The sequence below is a fragment of the Hibiscus syriacus genome, unplaced genomic scaffold, assembly GCF_006381635.1.
Source record: "Hibiscus syriacus cultivar Baekdansim isolate YM2019G1 unplaced genomic scaffold, ASM638163v2 tig00112921_pilon, whole genome shotgun sequence".
Taxonomy (NCBI): Eukaryota; Viridiplantae; Streptophyta; class Magnoliopsida; order Malvales; family Malvaceae; genus Hibiscus; species Hibiscus syriacus.
In genome coordinates, this window is record NW_024063419.1 from 1,478,650 (window position 1) to 1,486,590 (window position 7,941).

A 7,941-nucleotide genomic window follows, 5' to 3' on the forward strand; every position below is an offset into this window, starting at 1 on the left:
TACGCTCCCATTTCCACTCAGGAATCTTAATTGACTGTAATAATCCAGATGGATGTTGGTGCTCTGCCTTAACCTGCTGACAAGTCAAACACCTCGCCACAAAATCTGAAATATTTTTCTTCATACCAGTCCAAAAGTAGCGCTCTTTGAGATTATTGTACATTTTGTCCCCACCAGGATGCATAGCATAAGGACTACTATGAGCCTCCTGAAGAATAACCCGTTTCAACTCATCATCTTTAGGAACGTAGTAACGACCGTGAAAACACAAAATACCATGGGTAATTCTAAAGATCAAAACATATACGTTCCTAATGTAACAACCTGGAAAATGGAAAAAAATATATAATTGTAATTTGAGGTTTTAATTAAGTTAATTGGTGAAATTTGAGGATTTAATTGGAAGTTTTAAAACTTGTAGCCTATTTTAAAAAGTGGAGGAAATTCAATGACCAATCATTGAATATTTCCAAGTAGTGTCGGCAGATTTTTTTTTCTTATATGCGTGCAAATTGATTCTGGTTTCATAACAGAACAATTTGTTAAGTTTTTACCCCATGCACCTCAACTTCCGACGACGATTCTGACACCGTCCGAATTCCGATCGTCGTTTTGAAAGTACCATCGTGTTCGTTATCGAGTCAGGAACAATCCCCTCAATTTAATTGAAGCGAAACGCTGCCAAACGTCGTGAATTTCAAGTCAAAGCATCGACGTTTTTTAAGCTCAATCGCCTAGAAAATCCTAAATTCATCGCCGATCGTTGCTCCTTTTACGACACCTCCCGCACCATCGTATTCCTTGTGCCGTTCCGAGTCCGCCGGTGTCAACCTCGATCTCCGTTGACGGCGGCGCGTGGGGAGGTGGATCAGTCAAAGATTCGGCCGAGTCGAAATCGAGCTCTCCGCCGTTCAAAACTTTGAACCGATCTTTGTAAGTATCTCGAAATCGCTTAAAATAATTTTTAGAAAATTTTCCGTGATTTTTAGAGCCCCGGAGGACGTCGCACGAGCCCACACGTGCCGCCGCAGGCGAGTGAACGCTGGAAACCGGTTTTGAACCGGTTTGACCAGTCACGACCCGACCCGACCCGTTGACCCGACCCGTTGACCGGTGCTATTCTGGAAATTAATTCGGTTTTGGTGCTATTTTGGGAATTAATTCTAAAAGGGTGCTATATTGGTAATTATTTTAAAAAGGGTGCTATTTGTGTAAAATGTTCAACAGATTGTTGACCTCCTTTGACCCAAACTTTGACCGGCTTTGACCAGCTATTAGACGACCTTTGTTTTCGACCAAGAATACATATCCTGATAGTTTTCGACGTTCCGAATCCGTTTTTGGGGTCCGTTTTGCTAAATTCAAACCCGAAAGTCTCCAAATCGTCAGTCAACCCCGTTGACTTTAATTTTGACCAAGAATTCGAAATTTCGAAAGGTCATACTTTATGTTTTTCGACGTCCTGAATTTGATTCCGAAGTCCGTTTTGCCAAATTCTGACCCGAAATTCCCGAATCGAACTTGTAAACCCAAAAGGCTTAATATTTTAATATTTTGATTATTTAAATGAGATTTGGTCAAGGATTTATTCAATAAAATATTTTATGAAGGTACTCGTGTTTCACCTGAGCAAGGATCAATTAGGTCCGGTATTATCCGTTCGTTAGATCAGCCTGAACCGCGTACTACGAGAATTACCCGTAGGTTTCTGTATATTATTTAAATAATATTTAGATTATTTATATTAGGATTCCAATATGGGTTTTTCCAATTCGTAGGATCTAGCGCTGCAGTAGAACGTGATCGACAGACCCAGTAATAGGCTTCCCTATCTGATTTCTCAGACTGTTACAGGTGTGTTTCCTGACAGTGTTATTTTACTGTTTTAAACTATCATATAAATAGTTTATCTGATTTTTGACCTGGATTCTGATATGATATTTGATCTGAATTTTTATATGATACTTGACATGGACTCTGTTTTGTACTTGACTTGAATTATGTTTTAATTTTTGATATACATATATTCGTTATAAGCGGAATATGATTATTTTGGGGGGAATAATGTTGGAGGAAGTATACCTTGAGGTTCCTCTGCTGTGTGCTAAGGACCTTATTTACCGGCTCCTCTGCTGTGTGCTCAGGACCTTACTGGACTTGTTGGTGGGTGTATGGTTCTGGGGAACCTACACAATTTGGACTTGATGGTTGGGGGTAGTATATATATATATATATATAAAAACATGTTTGATAACTGATTTTACTGGAATATTTTATTCGTACGTTTTATACACTGTTTGGAGCACACTGAGCTTTTTAGCTCATTATATAGTTTTTACCTTTTTCAGATAATAGCAGATCATAAGCTAGCAGATTTGGCATCAGGGGAGATCAACTACTTATTTTGTACGAACATATATTTCTATATGTTTTTAAGTTATATTTGGTGACATGTATTTGCTATCGTTTTGGACATATCTGTAATATTAATATATTTTGTTTAATATTCTATAAGTTGTAAAAAAAAAAAACCTCTGAATGGGATATGTGACCACTTATGTTTGGGTCTAACTTACAGATCGGGTCTGGGGGGGTTACATTTGGATTTTGGAAAGCAACGAGTTATCAAGGAGTTGTTTAGCCTTAATCTCCTCGGCCAAAGTAGGTTTAACCTGTAACTTTTGCTAACAAACTATTATCATCAAATAAGCTCAAGTTGGCAAATAAGGCTCTGAGGTCTGATATCGCCTTACGGCTCAAGGCGTCTGCCACTACATTAGCCTTCCCTGGATGATATTCTATCTCAAAATCATAGTCCTTTAAAAGCTCCAACCAGCGACGCTGTCTCAAATTCAATTCTTTCTGAGTAAGCAGATACTTCAGACTCTTATGATCAGTATAGATATAACACTTCTCTCCGTAGAGGTAGTGTCTTCAGATCTTTAAAGCAAAAACCACAGCAGCTAATTCCAGATCGTGAGTAGGATAGTTACGCTCATGCGGCCTTAACTGACGTGACGCATAAGCGACAACTTTCCTATCTTGCATCAAAACACATCCTAATCCAGAATGAGAAGCATCACTGTAAACAGAAAAATCCTTCCCAGATTCAGGCTGAATCAACACTGGGGCTTGAGTTAGAACAGTCTTCAATTTCTCAAAGCTAGCTTGTTGGTCCTCAGACCAGACAAATGGAACATCTTTCCTTAATAGTTTCGTCAGAGGAGCTGCAATAAGGGAGAACCCCTCAACGAAACGACAATAGTAACCAGCTAAGCCCAAGAAACTACGGATCTCGGAGACGTTTCTGGGTTGCTTCCAGTTCAAAATAGCCTCCACTTTGCTTGGATCCACCTGAATGCCATCAGCAGAGACGATATGTCCAAGAAAAGTCACTTTGCTGAGCCAGAACTCACACTTGCTCAACTTAGCGTATAGCTTATTCTCCCTTAGAGTCTGAAGAACAATCCTTAAATGCTCCTCATGTTCTACTTCACCTCTAGAATACACCAGTATATCATCAATGAATACAACTACAAACCGGTCCAAATAAGGTCGAAACACTCTATGCATCAGATCCATAAAAGCAACAGGGGCATTAGTTAACCCGAATGACATCACTAAAAACTCATAGTGCCCATATCGAGTAAGGAAAGCAGTCTTCGGAATATCCGAATCTTTCACTTTGAGTTGATAATAACCAGATCGTAAGTCTATCTTTAAAAAGATAGAAGCCCCTCGAAATTGGTCAAATAGATCGTCGATTCTGGGCAGAGGATATTTGTTTTTCACTGTGAGCTTGTTCAGTTTCCTATAATCGATACAGAGTCTCAACGTCCCATCTTTCTTCTTGACAAAGAGAACTGGGGCTCCCCACGGTGATACACTAGGTCGAATAAATCCCCTGTCCAACAACTCCTGAAGTTGAACTTTCAGTTCCTTAAGCTCCTTTGGGGCCATACGATAAGGAGCCATTGAAATCGGGGTGGAACCAAAATAGACTTCAATCACAAACTCGACTTCTCTATCTGGAGGTAATCCAGGCAACTCCTCGGGAAAAACATCAGGAAATTCCTTGACAATTCGGATGCCTTCAATATCGGATTGCGATCTCCTAGTGTCCAAAATATAAGCAAGAAAGCCTCGGAACCCTTCCTGATCATCTTCTCCGCTACCAAGGCAGACACAACATTCGTCATAATCCACGTCGTTCCCCGATCATTACAATCTTTCGATTATCTTGGGTCTTCAGAATAGCTCTCTTAGTCTCAAAATCAATATTTACTCGATGTTTGTCCAACCAATCTACGCCAAGAATCAAATCGAACTCTTCAAAGGGTAACTCCATTAGATCAGCCAGAAAAATCTCTCCATTGATCTCTATAGGGCACTCTCTAAAAATACGATCCAACACGATGGATTTGCCTAAGGGGCTTTGAACTATCACTGAACGCTCAGTATTCTCAACAGGAATATTAGACCCTCAGAAACGGAATGTGATACATAGGAATTTGTAGAGCCACTATCAAACAATGCAAAGTATGGAACTGAATGAATAGTAACAGTACCTGCAGTCACATTAGGCCCATCTCGATCTTGTCGAAGTCTAGCAGTGTAAACCAATGTAGGTTGCCTGGCCTCAGATCTGATTGGACCCCTACTCTGAGATGCTCGGCCTCTATTACCCGATCCAGGTGCTCTCTCCTGAGTACGACCACCTACAGGAGTCTGAACAGTACTCTGAGTACGAGCGGGAGTACGAGCTGGTGTCTGAAATGAACGATCTCGCTCTGGACAGTCCCTCAAAAAATGGTCACCAGAACCACACTTATAACATGTGCCCAATTTCATTCTGCATTCTCCAATATGATGTTTTCCACAGTAATCACATATCTTCAAAGGTTGCAACCCAGATGATCCACCATGTCTAGAAGAATGTACAATTGAAGAACCGGATGCAACAGGTCTGACACTCGCACCGCCTCTCTGAAATGAATCACCCCTGCCTCTCTTGCTAGGATGTGCAAAAGAATTAACAGAACCAGAAGGCCTCCTGAATCGGGTTTGAGCTCGATCACTATCTCTCCTGTGCTCCATACCCAGTCGCTCTATTTCCTCAGCAGTCTTGGCTATCTCAACCAAAGCATCAAAATTCCTCTCTCGATGGGTAGTGACTCGACTCCTGATCTCATACCTGAGTCCATTCTCGAACCTCAAGCATCGATCTGTCTCAGTGCCCACAAGTCCAGGAGTATATCGGCTCAATCGGATGAACTCAACCTCGTAATCCATAACAGACATATTACCCTACTCCAGATTCTGAAACTCCTGGCGTCGCTCCTGCAGATATCTCTCTCTGATGTAGCGACTTCGGAAGCGCGTCTTGAAAAGATCCCATGTTAATTGGTTCCTCGGAATACTACCAGAAATAGATTGCCACCATCTGAAGCTTTCTTTCTTCAACATAGTTAGGGCCCCCTTTAACTTTTGCTCAGGTCTGAGGTCCATCTCATCCATAATCCTTTCTGTGTCCTCCAGCCAATACTCAGCGTCTGTCGGAGGTCCACCAGTAATACCCTCGAATGGTACTACACCAGCAGCAACCAGAGAATTTGAAATCTCCACTGCAGTCATGTTACTAGGGGCTCTAGCAGCTCTCTGAAACATGCGGAAGATAGCTCTATTAATGGCGTCTTCATTCATCTCAGAATCCTCATCTTCAGTGACGGGAAGGTCTCTCATAGGAGTAAACTGATCATCATGAGAAAGAGTCGGATCTACTTGCGGAACAGGAGGATCACGTGCTGACAACGGATCGTCTATCGTAACAGAAGGTCGAGTGACTCGCCCTCTACCACGTCTACGTCCTGTCCTACGACCTCTAGCAGCATTCATCGTTGGATCTATAAGGCTCTACAGAAAGAATTTGAAACATGTGTCAGATTAGCATCAGGGATCTCGATAAAATTTTAAATCATAACATAAGGTGACATTTTTTTTTATTTCTTAAAAATTCAAAGTTTAGGACCCATATACAGTCCGAGTGTTTAAAACCGAAAGCTCTGATACCACCAAATTATAAATAGTTTATCTGATTTTTGACCTGGATTCTGATATGATATTTGATCTGAATTTTTATATGATACTTGACATGGACTCTGTTTTGTACTTGACTTGAATTATGTTTTAATTGTTGATATACATATATCCGTTATAAGCGGAATATGATTATTTTGGGGGGAATAATGTTGGAGGAAGTATACCTGGAGGTTCCTCTGCTGTGTGCTCAGGACCTTATTTACCGGCTCCTCTGCTGTGTGCTCAGGACCTTACTGGACTTGTTGGTGGGTGTATGGTTCTGGGGAACCTACACAATTTGGACTTGATGGATGGGGGTAGTATATATATATAAAACATGTTTGATAACTGATTTTACTGGAATATTTTATTCGTACGTTTTATACACTGTTTGGAGCACACTGAGCTTTTTAGCTCATTCTATAGTTTTTACCTTTTTCAGATAATAGCAGATCATAAGCTAGCAGATTTGGCATCAGGGGAGATCAACTACTTATTTTGTACGAACATATATTTCTATATGTTTTTAAGTTATATTTGGTGACATGTATTTGCTATCGTTTTGGACATATCTGTAATATTAATATATTTTGTTTAATATTCTATAAGTTGTAAAAAAAAAAAACCTCTGAATGGGATATGTGACCACTTAGGTTTGGGTCTAACTTACAGATCGGGTCTGGGGGGTTACATTTGGTGGTATCAGAGCTTTCGGTTTTAAACACTCGGACTGTATATGGGTCCTAAACTTTGAATTTTTAAGAAATAAAAAAAAAATCTGCCGACACTCCTTGGAAATATTCAGTGATTGGTCATTGAATTTCCTCCACTTTTTAAAATAGGCTACAAGTTTTAAAACTTCCAATTAAATCCTCAAATTTCACCAATTAACTTAATTAAAACCTCAAATTACAATTATATATTTTTTTCCATTTTCCAGGTTGTTACACCCTATGTTTTGATTCATCATATTATCATGATAATCAACATCTTAGAATGAATTGGGTTGAAATTCTTGCACGTTCATGGGTCCAAAATCATGAACATCAAACTATCATTCTACATGCATGAATGTATTTTACAATTCTTTTTCTGAATAGATATTTTACAAATTAAACCTAGGAATAGTTATGATATATTCATTATGATCTGGTAAATTTACTAGTGAAAACAACATTGTTATTGACTAATTAATTATAAGAAATAAAATAAAATTTATTGTATCGTATCTGGATTAATGTCTTAGAGCTGATTTTGTTCTGATTGGTCATTAAATAGATATCATCCTATAAGATTAATAAAATACTTTTACATCTTATATTGTGATTCAAACTTAGACCAAGTATATTGTTGTTATTTTTTTTTGGGTTAAGTAACTAACACATAAACTATTAACTAACACATAAACTATTAATTTATCGATAACTTCGATAAAAAATTTTGTTGAGAGATTTCTGTGAAGTGTCGTCTGTCGCGAGTAGTCAATTAAAACCCTCAACAATTTAAATGTCATGTTTTAAGGTTCTTATATACAATATTAGTCTTATAATTTTATCTCTCAACCCTGATATTAGTCAGTGAACTATATTGTTATTAAAGAGATAGCTTCGAAATATTAATGATCTTTTAAGTGAATTATTATTTTAGTCAAAATATTAAAAATATACATTAAGGAGCATATAATTTTCAATAAAAGAATCTATTGATTAGCCTCAATAATAGAACTATAGAAGGGGTATTCTTCCTTATTGAAGACCCGAATTTGAATAACTACGTTTGCAGAATGTGTATGCTATCAATGATTAAGAAAGATTATGAATATATACTACCTTATAATCACCCAAACTTTTAAAAAGAACCTTA